Consider the following 16,343-nt stretch of genomic DNA (forward strand, 5'->3'; position numbering starts at 1 on the left):
TGAATCCAACCTTTGACTTTCGGAATTCCTCCATTACTGGGATCATGTGTGTTTGTTCACACAGGTATCTCATGTTCTTGAACCGTGAATGCCTGGGCTAGAAAGTCCTCAGTAAATATTTGTGGAGTGAATGCGTGCATGTAAACACGTGTCATGATCAGCACTGTGTTCTTGCCCCTTGGCTTTGCTTTTGAGCAATGATTAACCAGGGGACCCAGGCAAGGCTGGATCTGCCCACTGGGCTTCCTTCCTGGTCTCAGTCATTGTTTGTTTTGTGTCTTGGCTTGTGAACTCACGGTGACTGAGAGCTTCTTGAAGGAATCCAGCCTCCAAGAACAACTAGAAAACCCAAACACTTTTGTTTCTCTGAAATTTGCAGATACATTTACATACAGTGACTGTCTCAATGCTGCCATTTGGGGGAGTCTCATAAAGACTTGGTTTGAAGAAGCACCTCGCCATTTAGATTCTTCTGCCAGGACATTTTTTTGTTTTGCTTCCTTCTCCCTTTTCTTCTCTAGCAGAGAACAGGCAGGTTGGGAAACTTGACTTTGACCAGGAGAAGAAGTATGCGCGGGGCAGGGAATAACAGGCACCAGGAAGATTAATTGCCCTCGTTGGAATCCGGCTTGACTGGGTGAGGTGAGACAGTTCAATTATTTAATCATGTTGGTGCTCTGGGCTCCCAAGGCCTTGTGTCTCGGACAGCCCTCCCCACCTGCTGAATTTATGTGAGGAATTGCTCTTTGCTGGCTGTTCCCAGGTGAACCCTCAGGCAGAGGGTGAGCAGCCGTGGGTTTTGGATGGAGATGGGAACATCTCCTTCTCCTCCAAGGGCTGCGTGGGTGGAGGTCTCCATGCTTATGTGGGAAGCTGGCTACTAACCAGGCTGTGTGTCCTCTCCTGTCACTGGGAAGAGCATGCTCTGTGCCTGGAGGGAGCATGCTCTTCCCTCCTGCCCAGCCTTTCTGGGCTTTCTTTTGGCTGGAGAATGGCTACCCACTGGAGCTACAGGTCAGAGCACTGTTCAGCCAGAATGTGCCAGAGCCACGCAGTCCAGTTGTTCTGTGATGATGGAGATGTTCCAATAAGGGGGGCAGGGAGCAGACGTGGCCTTTAGCACCTGAACTATGGCTGGGGCAAGTAAGGAAGTGAATTTTCAATTTAAATTAATTTAAAGTTCAATAGTCATCTGTGGCCAGAGGACACTATATTGGGTGGTAAAAGACTAGACTTCACCCACAAGGTCCAGTGCAGATGCTGATTTTCTTTTCTTTTCTTTTTTTCTTTTTTTGGTAGGGCTTGAGTCTTGCACTGTCATATGGAAGGGCTTTTTTTTATAATTAATTTAATTCTTTAAACTTTTTAAATAGTACACTTAATTATTCAGAATATGGTTTTCACTTACCTATGTGTACACTCATATGATGCACTCCAATCATATCCACCCCTCATTACCTTCTCTGAACTTCTCTAAAAGTCTCCCTGTCACTTTTGTGTCATCCCCTGCCCTTAGTTGCCACGTGTAGGGAGAACCTGCTACACTTGTCTTCCTGAGTCTGACTTCTTTTCCTCAACATCGTGTGCTCCAGTTCCATTTATTTTCCTGCAAATGACAGAATTTCATTCTTCTTTATGACTGAGTAATACTCCATGATGTAAATATACCACAGTTTCTTTATCCATTCATGTGTTGATGGGCTCTTCCGCGGAGTCCAGAACTTGACTGCTGTGAGGTGTGCCTCAATAAACAGGGGCACGCAGTGTCTCTAACCTATACTGACTTTCATTCAGGGGGGCTGTTTTGTGCTAGTCCTTCTGCTACTAGTGTAGTTTTTTTGGACACATCTCACCCTGCCCTCTTGCTTCTCATCGTACCCCTCTGCTGCCACATCTTGGCCACGTCACTCCTCATTAACATACAAGAAGGGACAGGAGAATGGGATTTTACACACACAGCTATGATTTCTTGTTTCCTGATGTGGCAAAGACCTTACTCCTATAGCGACGGCTTGTGTCGGGGTGGAATGACTCAGGCCTACCCCTCCGGGCACTGGAGAACTTCACTGTGTATGTGTAGACTTCCGCCATGGTGGTGCCACCCTTCTGGTGTCAGGCAGCCTGGCAGTCAGGTGCTGTGTTTGGCCCAGGTTTTCAATTGTTCAGAGACCTCATTGTCTATCACAATGAGCCCTTAAAAAAAAATGTCCTTATGAGATAAATGCTATGGTGCGAACTAGACACAAGAAGAAAGGGTTAGGACACACGAACTATCACTATAACTAAAAAGGGAAGACAACCACAGCACCATCACAATTGTCCCTGTCACTCAGGTTGAGTTATGGAGTCATAATTAATGACTTCCAATCCCCCTTGTCCTCTAACATCCAACCTGCCCCGGAGCTGAGGAACTCATCATTCTCCTGCTGTTGCCACCTACACTTGGCCCCGGATGCTTCATGCCCTAGTTGCTAAAATTACACAAATAGAAGAAAAAATGAGCCTGTGAAGTCCTTCTCTTGGGTCCTGTGGTTTACACTTGCTGGTTAATTTGAGCCTTACTGTTGGGGTCTCAGAGTGACAGAAACAGCAGCCAATTGCTGTTGTACAAGCAAAAAGTGCACATAGCCTAGGTGCTAGTGCCCTTGAAAAACGTCCCCAGACAGGCAGCTCGTGGAGAGAGCTCTTTAAATTAAGCTAGATTTGTAAAGAGCCCATGTACTGCCTGACTTGGAGCTAAATCCTGCAGCAGAAAGGAATCCGGGGCTGGCTGCAAGTGAACAGAGACAGCTCAGGCACCAAAGCATGAGCCCAGGAGTGGCGGGGAGAGGGGTGATGTGGGAACAGACAGCATCCTGAGGTTTGAGAGAAAGAAAAACATCAAAACAGAGGGAGCATCCAGAGACAAAGCACAGAGACATTGTCTCAGAAAGCTGGGATGCACAGAATGGAGAATGGAGATCAGGAATAAGAGAGGGGACTTGCATGAGAAAGGAAAAAGCCAGAGTAAGAAAAGAAAGATTATCTTTTTCTTCTGTATCTCATGAAAGAGACATGGCTGAGACCAAGTCATTCCAGCAGCTGGCCTGACAGCCACAGAGCTACTTCCCCACCTTAGCCCTGAGTTCATGAGCTAAGCAGGCACACACGCCTCGCCCTCATTCTGCCCTCCAGGCTAGACGTTCACCTGCAGCATGAGGAGCTTCCTCATATATCCCAACACAGTGGGCTTCCAATCTCCTGGAGAAGAACCAACACAACAGGAAGGTGGCTTCTCCCCTCAACTCCTGTGACCTCCTTGCCAATGCAGCCTCGTCCCATCTTCTCTGCAGCGGAGAGAACACTGCCAGTTGACATCCAGCTGCCTCCTATTTTGGGGACCCTCACTTTGATGGGCTCTAGAACCTCTTGGTGAAGCTTAATAAGAATACAGTTTCCTGAGCCCCAGCTCCCAGAGATTTGGGTTCTCAAGGGAAGATAGCGTCTTCAAAAAATGTCCAGGTTGGGACATTCCAGGGAATGGGCAGAGTGGTAAAATGTGAAAATTTTAGGGCTTAGAGGATGTAGCCATCTAATTCAATGCTAGTTAAAAATGCTCCCAAAATGCTCCCAAAATGCACTTTTATGACATAACTTTTATCTACTTGATGGGAAATTAAAAAAAATAGATTTTCTTTTCCTCCTTCTATAAGTTATTGGGTAGAAAAATACTCCTTTTTTTTTTCCTACAGAATCGAACAAAAAGCAAAGTCCACATTGTAAATGCATCTTAGGGGGTTCCAGGTGGGGAGTACATTGTGCTTGGGGACCTCTTCACTTTGGAGTCTGGCATGGATGGCATCCTCCCAGCCAGGGCCATGTCTGAGTGTCCCCAGTACCACCTTGTCAGTGTTTGCCACACTTCTGCTGAGGGCCACTGAGAGAGTCAGGGGTGGGAAAAATGGGATAGAATTCACCAAAGGCCCTGGTTTGCTTGCCTGTCACTATGGGAATGAAGGAGAATCACTCTTTAGATTGTTTCCCTCCATCTATGAAAAGGGTCTAAGTGGTGATCCTCATGGAGTTGTAGTTATTGCATGAAGTAAGGTCTAGAAACTGCTTTGCAGAATAAGTGTTCAAGGAACATGACCATCCCTTGGAGGCGTCTGTCTCCTTGTCTCACAGAGAATTACCTGCCCTCGTCAATACCCACATTTTTTATATGCCTTTATGTGTTCTTAGAAAAAAGCCTTACCTCGGACCTTAACTCATGCAAAACTTATGCTGTTCGTGTTGTAAGTCTTAGCAGCCTTCGGGTATGCTGGTTGGTCATGTGGGCATGTTGTTTGTAAGAGGACCAGCAGCTGCTACCTTTGGTGCTGAGTTTGGGCAGCTATAGGTCAACTTGGCTTTGGGGCCTGGCCAAGTTGTGTATGGCTGGAAAGCACAAGAACCGGCAGAATTCTCCATTTGTTTTAGTTTTGAAATGGCATTTGTACCCCGATTTAAAGAATGGACATGCTGAATTCTCAACTGAGCCTTGTCCTTGATCCCTTCTGGGCAATATACAAGATGGAGATTCTACTGCCCTTGTGGGAATTCAAACATGTCATACCCACTGACAGGCAATCATGATTCTAATGAGGGAAGAAGAATTTAATTCAATAAAAAACCTATTAGAATTGACAGTACAAATGTAAACAGGTCCCTGGTGGATAATTCTTGCTGGGCCTTCTCCATGGCTGTATTGGTTGACATGTACCCTAACCAAGCTTGGAAGACAGAGGCTCCGGTCCGTTTCCACGGGAGGGGACGGATCTGCCCCCCTCTCTTACCCGAGGCACTGCTTTGAAACTGTGTACCAGGCCGTTGGGTGTAACCTGTAAAATGACTTTTTTGGTCTCATTTTTAGGGGAGGAGGGATTCTGTGATGCCTGAAGACAGATATTGCTGGCGATTATTTTTTTGTTGCTATTTTTCAGAAGATTTGAACTGTCAAAATCAACTGCTTTGGTTTCCCCCTAAGGATTTTGACTTATCATGCAGAATAGTTTTATGAATGTCTGGAGTTTTTTCCTTCTGTTGTAGCAGCTGGATTTTAAAGACTTTTCATTGGAGCAGTTTGTGAATTGCCACCCATTTTGGAAAAGGTAAATTTCACCCAACAAATACACAGTTCCATCTTTGGCAGATATTCTTAACAAGAACTAAATAGCCTTGTTTCATGATTATGTCATAGCACCAACAATTCCTGTACAAACAGTGGTTTTTCTTCCTTATTGTTTTCTTTTAATGTTTCGGAGTAGAGATAGTGGTATGTTTGTTCTTCACTCTTAAAAAACAAAAAAAGACAGAATAAACCTAAACATTGACGTCACTAAAAAACAAAACAAAACAAACTTTGGTTCATTAATAACACTAGGGATAAATTTACTATTAGTATTCCAATCTTCTCTCTCTATTTTCTTATTTTTAAGTCTTTGCTTCAAAATTGACTCCATCATCGTTCATCTTTGGCTTTTTTTTAATTTTTTTTTTTTTTTTTTAGTTTGTAGATGGACCCAATATCCTTATTTTATTTATTTATTCTTATTGTGGTGCTGAGGACCGAACCTAGTGCCTCACTCGTGCCGGACGACTGTGCTACTGCTGAGCCACAACCCCAGCCCCACCTTTGACTTTCTTAATGGCAATTTATATACAAAAGCAAGAGACTCGCCCTCTGCCCAGAGGTTCTTCCTCTGCAGTGGCTTGGTTGTCTGGGAGTCAGAGTGTCCTCGACACTGGGATACTTGGCCTAGGAAGCTGTGTGCACTGTGTGCTCTGTTGGGATAAATAATATCGGACACACAAATGCCATAATTAGTTTTCAGATAGGTCGATTCTGTAGGATTACGAATAATGCGCCTTCATTGTCTTTTTTGTGACTAAAGACTTTCTTGATTAATGGAGGCTAAAAGGGCAGCTCTGATCATATGAGGGTCATTGTGACATTTTTGACTCTACAAAGGAGATTGATCCTGTATTTCTAAGTATTGGGAATACTTGCCTTAAACCAAGTGGGTGTTCAGGGTCTGAGCCTTTACTTGTATTATGAATGTGTTTGTCATCCTTAAGATGTCACCCCTGCCTTCACTTCCACCTGGAAAGGGAGAGGACCTTGTTGGTCAGCGGCTCCAGGCTGAGGCGAGCTGGCACTGCCCCACCCCCCGTCACAGTTCAGCAGTGCTGTGGGGCTCGCTGTGCACTTGCGTTGGCTCTGCCCTCTGAAAGCCTTGACTAAATATTTATTGCATTTTTTTTTTTTTTGCAGTAACAACGAACAATTGTCCATTTCTTGGCATAGCTTTCCTCTTGCCTCATGTTTTCTACTCTCTTGTTCTTGCTCATGACTGCTCTGTCTCCACAAACTAAGGTGCAGAACCTTACAAGCATCTGGTGTTGTTTATCCAAAGCTATTCTGAAGGAAGAAAGGAGGAAACTCCTATTTCCCATGTGGTTGCTACGTGCTGAGTTTGGACCTTTATCCCTTGTAGACATCGTGACTGCCATGTTCACAGAGAGGCATCTGGGGCTTGGCCAGGGGAATGGCAAAGGTGCTGGTGTTCGCTGCAAAGTAGGTGGGCAGCCCAGCTGTCCGTCCCTGGTCTGGAAATTTCTAAAGTTAATCCTTTGTTACATCCTTCCCTCCATATCTCCCTCCTTCTTGCCTCTTTTCCCTTCCTCCCTCTTTATTTCCCTCCCACCCTTCCTCTTCTCTTTACAAGAGCTCAGGAGCTTTACTTTATGTGCAAGATTTCACCCATGATATTAAATAGACATCTATTGTTTTGGAGATATTTTTTCCATGTCTAGGAGAATCTGAACCTAGTATCTGATATTTTGGGGTTTATGTCTTGGACACCTATAGATGAGCAGTTCTAAATGGATCAGGAAGTCAAGTTTCTTCCTTTGTTTACCTAGAAAGGAGAGTGCTCATTTCAACCACAGAAACAGGTTCCACATACAAACTTTAAACCAACATCAAATCTCTTGCCAGTCACAATCATCGGCATTTTAAAGTTATTCTCCCCAGAGGTTTATGTGGATTCCTTTACCGAGGGGCCTCGGCTGGGTCCTGATCCCCCTGCATCCAGAGACCATGAGTAGTATGTAAACACTCTGCCCAGCCTTGCTTGTTGGCCATTTCTCTTTTGATCTAACTCCGGTTTCATCATTAATTCTGTAATTTTGCTTGTTCTGGCCGAGTCTTGGAGCTGTGAGCAGTAATGGACAGCTCGCCATCCTGACCTTTCTGCCTCTCGCATTCTTTTGCAGAAGCACTTGAAACAGTAAACAGCACCGTGGAGAATTCCCCAGTGGAGCTGCGGTCTGCTTCCTTTCGCAGGCCCGCAGGCCTGTTTGCTGGCAATTCAGGCACGTGTAAGTGTGCGTGCCCCTGTCCAGGCCCCCCGGCTCGTGGCACTGAAGTCAGTGGCCTTCTTTTTGAGTGTGCATCACGCCTGGGTTTTTTGGTGTGAGAGGCAATCTCCTACGACCTTACCTTCTCAGCCACGGAGGAGAAGGGCGAAACATTTGAGCTTCGTAGGACAAAATCCACTGACTTCCAAAGAAAAGAAGAGTGCAGAAGAGGAAGGAAGAGATGTGGAGTCAAAGTTGGAACTCACATGTCTTTGGATCTCTTTGTGAAAGTCGGCAAAGCCTCTGAGGGCTGAGAGCTTTGCGCTGAATAAACACTCAGAAATGGAGAGCTGCTGACCTCAGACTCCTTCAGCCCTTGACCTGGAAGCTCTTGCAGGTCAACTGCCCTCCTCCCTCGCTGTCCCTGAGCACACAATGTTTCCCTGCCATGGGAGGGGTCTGCTGACCCTGACTGCAGTGCTGTGGGTCCCCCCGGCGAGACGAAGCTGGACCTTTGGCTTCTCAGGACGTTCTAGTGCTCCAGGAAAGTGGATAACAGGAGCAAATTGGATGCTGTCCTTACAGGATGATGACCCTCCCCATCTGCCACAGCTACAGAGAAAATGGCGGGGGGCTCGGGGCGAGACCATTGAGCGCTTGGAGCCCAGACAGGCTCTTAGATGTGCTGTGCTAATTAGCCAATTATTCTCCCCGTTTTTACCAAGGTCACTACCCTGGGCCGAGGAGGGCTGTTCTCTTTTTGTTTAGCTTCTCCTCAGCTCTGTGAGGCCTTAGAAGAAGAAAGTAACAAGAGGAACGAGAGCCATGATATGACTGTGAGGAAGAACACGAGACCCCATTGAAACAAAACTTCCAGTCCTTTATTCATTACTCCTTCATTCATTCATCAGATATTTTTAGAGCATCTTCAGTGTGCACAGAACCAAGCTAATTGCTAACATCACAAATGATGATGTTATGAAGGTTATGAAGATTTTCATCCTTCCAGAAGAACTCTTGGCATGGGTAGGTGATAAAGTGGTGCATGCCTCTCCTGGGAACGGCAGGGAGTTCAGTCGCCCTTCCTAAGGATGCTTGAGAGGGCACCTGTGTCTGTCAGCTCTCTCTGCTCTTGTCCCTTGTCACTTCTTCTTGTTTCTCCCCTGGCTGCTCTGGCTCTCTGTATTCTGATTTGCCCCAAAGTATGAACAAATTTTCTTCCTTTACTGCCCAGGACTGCAGCTGTGAGCTGTGGTAAATAGATCACAGTGGTGTTTTAAAAGTTACTGTGAGAGAATTACAACGCAGAGAGGCAAGACTTGCTATCACTGTTCCAAGGGCATCTCTCAGCCCTGGCCACTGGCTGTCTTTCTGGTGGAGTCCACACCCACCTCCGTGTTGTCCCTTCTACTAGCCTTGGGGGACTTTCTTAGTGGCCAGGCGATGTCTCCTTAGAGGTGCACCAGGCCACCCAAGGGCTCGATTTTAACACTGGCCTCTTTTAGTTTTAGTCTTTCTTTTTGCATCTGTCATTGGGCACTTTCTTTGCAGATTAAAAAGTACACCACAGTGTTTTCCCAAATTAAAAAACAAAAACAAACAAACTATTTTACCCTGTAGATAAATTCTTTTGCACAACCTAGAATGCAGAAATAGCCGTGGGCAGCTTTTAGAGGAGCATTCTGCTTCATAATTAAGATGACAGGGCCGCTGCTCGCAGTCTGAGCGTACTGGGAGAGACAATGGGTGAACGCGCTTTGCAGCAGAATATCGTAAGTGACATGACAGGGCTGTGCGTGGGCTGCTATAGGACCACACAGGAGGGAGCGTTTAACTCTACCCGCTGATCCTCCCAGAAGGCTTTATAGATTGACCTGAGTTAGGAATTTTCCAGGAAGATAATGGGGAGACAGCATTCCAAGCAGCTAGAACAGTATGTGAAAATCACAGAGGCATGAACGAGACTGACAATCTGGAGGAACAACAAGTTTTTGTGTGACGGTAGCATAAGATGGGGGAAGGGCAGGACCACATAGCATGTCCAGAGGTTGGGACGCAGGGTCTGCCTCCAGCATATAAAATTCAACCAATGAAATAAATATTGGTTGAAAGAATGAATGGTAAGCTGGTCATGGGTTCCAAAGACCTGGATAGTAACCAGCATCTCGGGCACATACATCTGGCTGAGGAGTTGCATTGTAGAAGTTTTTGAATGGCATCTCTTTTTCTGCCAGTTTTAAGGGGTAATTTGGGAATGATTTTAATAAAGAGGCAAGTTACAATGATGTGGTCAGGGGGAGGAGGACTTCAAGGGACAGTGAAGTGCCTGCAGGCTGTTACCAGCCCTCAAGAGAAGAGGCATGGAGTGTCACTGGAACCCAGAGGGGAAAGTTATGTCGGTGGGCCGTCTTAGCAGGACTTGTGAACTTCATGGAAGTTGACAGACACCTGGAAGAGGCTGAGGGAAAAATACTTTGCTATTATTCTCCTCTCTCCCTTCAATCTTCTAACAGGCCTTCCCAGTGGCTGAAGGACTAGGGAGCCTGTGCCCCTTCGCAGGCAGAGACTTAGGTGGTGGTTTACGGCCACCTTCGTCTTTGCTCACGCTCAAGGTCAGGATGCACATGGAGGCGAACACGAGTCTCCCTCCAAGGACTCCACCTGTTTTCATCTTCGGCTGTATCTGTGGCTTCTGAGTTATCCAGGCTTCAAATTAGTCTTGAGGCAATTAGGTTTCCCTTCTTTCCATAGATGCAGCTCATTTTTTGATCTCTAGAGGACGGTCTGGTGAACACTTGACGGACAGCCCAGCCCAGTTGGTTGCTGAGGTTGGAGAGAGTGAGTTCAGCTGGATGCTGCAGTAGCAAGGCAGAAGGATCTTCTTGTGGATTTGAGATCTGATCTGAAAATGCGAAGTCTCAAATATAAAAAAGGACATCACTGGACTATTTGTGCCACGACTGAACACAGCCCTCACATGTGACCTCCTAGAAGGGGAAGGCAGGTGACATGTGCTGGTTGTCTACCATGTTCGGGTCCAGGTCAGGTACTTTGCAAGACTGGAGCTTTGGAGTAATTGAACTTGGAGGTCCTCATTAGTCACCAGCAGATTCACAGCTGTATTGAAAACAACCTTGATAAAAAAGAAAACTTCCCATCTCTGTGATTTACTTCTGTTAAACCGGAGAATTTTTTTTTTTTGCAGACCTTTGAAAAATTAAACTAATGCAAAAACCTCTGTGGGGAATTGTTGCCACAGCTGGGTGGAACGCATCAACTATTAAATAATGACACTTCACGAGGCAGCTGAGCATAGAGCATGGTGGCCCACGGAAGCTGCAGAAAAATCTAAATAGACAGAATGCAGAAGCTCAGTAGGAATTTGACTAGGCTAATAATATTTCATGGGTATATAAACCTGTAATTTAGCCTCCGGATTTCTGCCCTCTGTTTCCCTTCTCTACTTGGTTTTTCTCATGTACTTTCCAACAAGGAAAATAAGGTTGTCATAAACCTTCCACCTTGGTTGATGGATTCATTGCAAGCAGCGGAGGCTTTTTTTTACTACACACCACAATTAGGAGTCAGTGGGGCTCAATGAAACTAGAGGATTTTACACAGTTGAGCCTGGCAGCTCTTTGGTTTGTTGGCAATCTCTTGGTGATCCTGAAGCCCCTCTTCTGGGAATTCCATTTTTACAAATGAAGCCAACCCAGGAGGCTCTAACTTTGACCACCTCTTCCTCAGTGAAGTCCTAGTAACCCAGGTGGGTGAACTAACATTTCCCTTTGTAGGCTTTGCTAATACCCAATTCCTTTGCCTAAATGAAGATGATAACCTGCATCAGAGAGACAGAAGTGTGGCTTCCCGAACACCGCGTTATTTGGAGGAAATGTACTGACGAATGCTAGCATGAAATCCTAACCTTTCTGACTTAGCTGAAACCAAATTGAAATTATTGTTGCCATCAATCAGGAACAGTTTTTAAAACCTCTGCCTTCTGGAAATCCTTTCTCTGTGACTTTAATAGCCCTGGTTATCCCGTTAGGCACAAAACCATTATTTTTTTAAAGGTGAGATATATTTTGTTAATTCCTGCTTTTACTTGTTATAAGATACTCTAGTGCCTTGCAAAACTGCCCCATTAATTGTGAGCCTCTCTGAACGAGGGCAGCCACACGCCACTGGCATCTGCTAGTTGCAGCACTACCTGATCCTGCTTTTTCTCAGCATTTCTGCATCTTCCAGATGCTGCCACTTATGTCACGTCTAGTTGATGCACCAGAGTCCTGGACTGTCAAAGTCTCCTAAAGCTGTCAGTGTATTTTAGGTAAGGGAATAAGGACACTGTTATTCACTATTAGCCAAGTGCCAAGGGGGCATTTCTCTCCGCTACTAAACTAAAAACGTTAAACATCTTATCATTCCTTCAGTTATAATTTGAAATCTGTTTTCCCCCTAAGGAATAAGAATCTACAGGGGTTGGAAGAACTACCCAGATGTCAGGTGCTATGTTCTTTCTCTCTGGCGTTGGTGCTCTCTGTCAGCTCTCCTGGGAGTCAGTTTGCTCCTAGAGGCTCCTCAGTCTTTCAGGTAAATATGGGTCCTTCAGGTTTGCCTCCCCAGACTGCACCGCGCTCAGATTTGAGGCCTGGTAGTGGACACTGTTTAGAATTAAGTTGGGATCTCCTTATTGTACATACAAGGTTGTATCGAAAATCACTGCTTTGAGACTCTCTCAAGCTCAGAGCCACGTAGGGGAGTGAGAGGAACCAAACTGGATGGATGGCATCCATCCTGGGTTGCCTTTGCTGCTGAAGTACCTCAGAATGTGAAGTACTCAGAATGGAGACGGAATCTTTATTGAGGTCATTAAATGAAAATGAGGTCATTTGGGTGGGCCTTAATTCAACGTGTTCTTATAACAAGAGAGGCACAGAAATGGCCAGACAGGGAGATGGAGTGGAGAGAGGGAGAGAACCTGGTGGTCTATAAGCCAAGGGGAGAGTCCTGGGACCTCAAGGCCCTTGAAGAAATCAACCCTGTGGCACCTTAATTTCAGACTTCTATCCTCTAGAATTATGAAATAAATAAATTTCCATTCTTTAAGTCACCTGGTCTGTAGTGCTTTGCTCCAGTAGCTCTAAAAAAATACACATGAACCAATGTCCTAGGAGAAGTTCACACCCACTGTGGTGGGGCGGGCACTGAGAGGCTGGCTCTGCCTGGAGGGGTAGGAGCAGTCCACCTTGCACTACGTGGGACATCTGAAAAGTGCAGGCATGCTGGAGAAGTGCCAGTGTCAAGGCGGGCTGGCAGGCAGTGACAGGTGGTGCTTCTGCAGGGTGGTGGAGCACGGTGGTGGGGGGTCTGGAACTAGGCAAGATGTTCAGACTCAGGAAGGCATGCATCACTGTCAGGAGCCCGTCAGACTCAAGACCAGAAAGACAGGGCTCTGGTTCCGAAGAGACTGAGGACGAGGCTGCTTTTCAAGGGAGGGAGCAGTGCTGGGGGTTGGTGGTCCCTTGTCATGGGAGGAAGGTCATGCCCAGTCACTAGACTATGATCATAAAGGAGACCGGAACAACCCAGTCCATTTTCAGTTTCAAACACTTGTATTTCTGACCTATATGTCCCTGACTGGGGATATATGACGTCCTCCTGTCTAAAGCAAGCCTCAACCTATAAGAAATAATGTCAAATGGCTTCAGCAGTCAGTAGTAGTGGCCCAGGGGGACAGGTAGGTCATTACACTGACAATACAATTCTGCTGAATGAACAAGAGGGTACAGCTTCCACAGGAGCCATTTGCTTGGTATGCTTATTAATTTCCAACGTGCCATTCTGGGATCTTTCCCAGAAATGTCATCCATGACTCCTGGGAGGAATTTTTCCAAGCAGGTGTCACCACTTTGCTGCTTAGAGAGGGAGCTTTTGAAAGCAACAGGAGTTCCGTTTCGTCTACCAGGTAGCCTAGGCCGAAGCAAAAATACCCAGCGTAGGAGAGAGGGTAGAAAACCTAACGAGGGTTTCAGAGTCATAATGTCTGGAAGTGGAAAACCATTGAACAGTTGCTCTACTGGCTGGAGAACACACTGGAACTACTAGCCGAGAACACAGCCTCAGATTTGCTGGGACTAATGCCGTAGAACCCCACCTTACAAACACTCCTCAGTTGTAGAATCTTTTGTTCAAATGGATTTTCTATGTGGAAACAGAAGACCAGCAGCTTTTGCTGAAGCATGGTGAAAGGCTTACATCCTGCCCAGCCTCATTCCCACCCACAGAGGTTTGGGTGGATTGCCATTTGAACAATATATATAACTTTCAATTCATTCAAAAAAGAGTCATGTGTTAGTCAGTGTTCTGTTGCTATGACAAATACCTGAAATAACTTAAAAAGAGGAAAGGTTTATTGTGGCTCACAGTTTCAGAGGTTTCAGTCCATGGTCCCCATTGCCTTTGGGTCTGTGGCGGGGCAGTTCATCATGGTGGGAGTGAGTGGTAAAGGAAGCTGCTTACCTCATGGTAGCCAGGAGGCAAAGAGTGAGGAGACGGAGGAGATGGGAGTCCCTTAAGGACTCACTCTCAATGAACTAACTTCCTTCCAGAAGGTCCCACCACCCAAATACCTCCCAGTACTACCACATGAGAGCCGCACCTTTAACATGGGCTTTTGTGGGGATGTTTAAGATCCAAGCTAAAGCAAGTTGTTTGTTTAAATATGGAAAAATCAAGGAAAGTTTTAGATACTTAAAATATGTGACTTGCAACCTTAAAGGATACAAAGAAGGTCAGTTTAGTAGTTCCAATTATCTGATGCCTTTAAACAAAGCATCTCCATACTTAATGGCCCGAAATACCAACATTTGTTTAATTTACTCAGGAATTGACCTGTGGTGACGTTTGTCTCTGTTCTTGTGATGTGAGGCTGGGGGCCCAACTAGGCTTGGGAATCCACTCAGAGATGGTGATTGTGATTGGTGATTTAATGCTGGTGGTCAACTGGGGGTGCTGGGGGGACCATTGAGTTTAAGCATTGGTTCGTTTTCATGTAGCCTTGGGCCCCTTGAGCTTCCACAGTGTGGCAACTGGGTTCCAAGAATGAGTGTTCCAAGAGGCAGGCAGCAGTGGCTGCCTGTCTGGTAAGATCTTGGCTTGGAAGCTGGCACAGGGTCATGGCCACCTTAATTTGTTGGTAGAAGCAGTCACAGACTCCATTCATGTAAGGGGTGGGGGCACAGAGATTACCTCTTCCTTGGAGGCTGTCGAAGAGTGTGTGGCCATCTGCAAACCACCACTGTTGTGGTCTCTCTCTCTCTCTCTCTCTCTCTCTCTCTCTCCCCCCCCCACTTTCACTTTCTCATGTCATATCCTCTTCCTCCTCAACAGTGTCAGACGTGTATGGAATCATCGCTGGATGGCAGACACACTATTTAGCACTTCAAAAGTACACAGGAGCTTCATTTCCTCTGCGATCCATCACTGAAGAAAAAGCCACTGTTCACCATCACTTATTCTTAACAAATGCTTAATACTGCTCTTGACGTGGGCTGGATCCTGGAGGGAAAACTAGAATCATGAAGACCCGAGACCAAATTTCAATGAGTGTATGGTCAACAGCTATTGCACGAGGTGGAATGCGGGCAGATGTGCAGAAGTGGGAAGTGCTGGGTTTGCTCAGGGAAAGATGATTCCAGTGGTTTGGAAGAGGAGTTCCGTTCACATGAGAGGGATCTATGGAGGATAAAGTAGGAGAGATGATGAGGTCGAACCCAATTCCCCTGTCCTGGAATGCTCTTCATTCTTAGTCCTCCACTGAGCCTCCTTCAACCCCAGCCTGTCCAGTGCATCCTTCTCACTTCTGAGCCAAAACCAGTCTCCCCTTCTCTGTGCTATCCTCCCGCATTGCTTATAAGTCAATAAGCAATAGTCTCGTGCCGGAGTTGATGACTATAAATTCACGAAGGATGAGTTCTGGGTCTTTGCAGTCTGGTTTTCCCTGCAGAGTGCAGAGCATGAGGTAGGCAGTGTTTAAATATTTGTCAAGTGTAAGTGTTCATAAGTAGTGACTCTTTAGGGATCGATTGTGGAAGAAATGACGTTCCTCTTGTGAACAGGTGATCCTGTCATCTCCCTGGTGTGGCTCTGGATGGCTGCACAGCGCGTCCGGCGCATGGTGATAATTCCATATGTTTTTAAGCTCTGGTGTGGAATGCTTAGCCTCTGTCAAATTTTATTTGAGAATAAAGACTTGTCCTGTGCTCACGCAGATGTGAAGCTCTGAAATGCCATCCACGGCTGTGGGAAAGGGCGTCTCACCTCACGCTGGAGGGTGGCTGGAGGCGTGGGGCGATTCTTCCTGCTGCCTTTGTCCGGTGACCGCGGTGGCTGCACAGTGCTGGAGATATTCCACTTCCTGCTGCAAGTGTGGAGTGGGGACTTTCGCCTTCTCCAGTGCTTTCCTTTCAGCGTCTCCAAGGCTTGCCTGCTGGGCTGGAAAAGCATCCCAGAGCAGACACGGCTGGCTCTGGGGAAGAAACCCACAGGCAGCGGGAGGTAAAGAAGCAGGCTCTGAACCAGGGTCTGCAGAACCAGCCAGGGTTCCTGAGTTTGCTGCCAACCAACAGCAGATCCTCAAGAACAAAGAGACGCAGAGGGAACATGTGACGGGGTGGGGACACCTGGGTCCTCTGTGGTTTAGTGCCGGGTTTCTGTTCTCACGACTAAAAGGCTCAGGGGTCACTCTAGTTTAACTGGGCTAACTGGGCTGCACGAAATAACCACACCAGAGACACAAATACCTTTTTCTTTGGGGTTGCTGTGATGGCTCCTCTGACCTTAAGGATCCGCAGAAAGAGAGAGAGCGAGAGCACCCGCTGACCCCTTTTATTGAGGAGAAGCTATTCAAATGAGGCAAGGGGTCAGGTTTCAGGGGGCTGAGTATCTTCATGATGTCCACT

At 46.4% G+C, this 16,343-nt stretch overlaps 1 long non-coding RNA gene across 1 annotated transcript; it reads left to right on the plus strand.

Moving 5' to 3' along the window:
* The first annotated feature begins 267 nt into the window (after positions 1 to 267).
* On the plus strand, positions 268 to 16,077 carry LOC124103133 (uncharacterized). Its single transcript, XR_006855109.2, has 3 exons — positions 268 to 642; positions 7,297 to 11,973; positions 14,773 to 16,077. It is a non-coding gene; the product is annotated as an uncharacterized LOC124103133 (long non-coding RNA).
* Positions 16,078 to 16,343: the final 266 nt, after the last annotated feature.

This window comes from Marmota monax, unplaced genomic scaffold, assembly GCF_021218885.2.
Source record: "Marmota monax isolate L192 unplaced genomic scaffold, Marmota_monax_Labrador192_F-V1.1 WCK01_AAM20220418_F8-fsc00039, whole genome shotgun sequence".
Lineage (NCBI taxonomy): Eukaryota > Metazoa > Chordata > Mammalia > Rodentia > Sciuridae > Marmota > Marmota monax.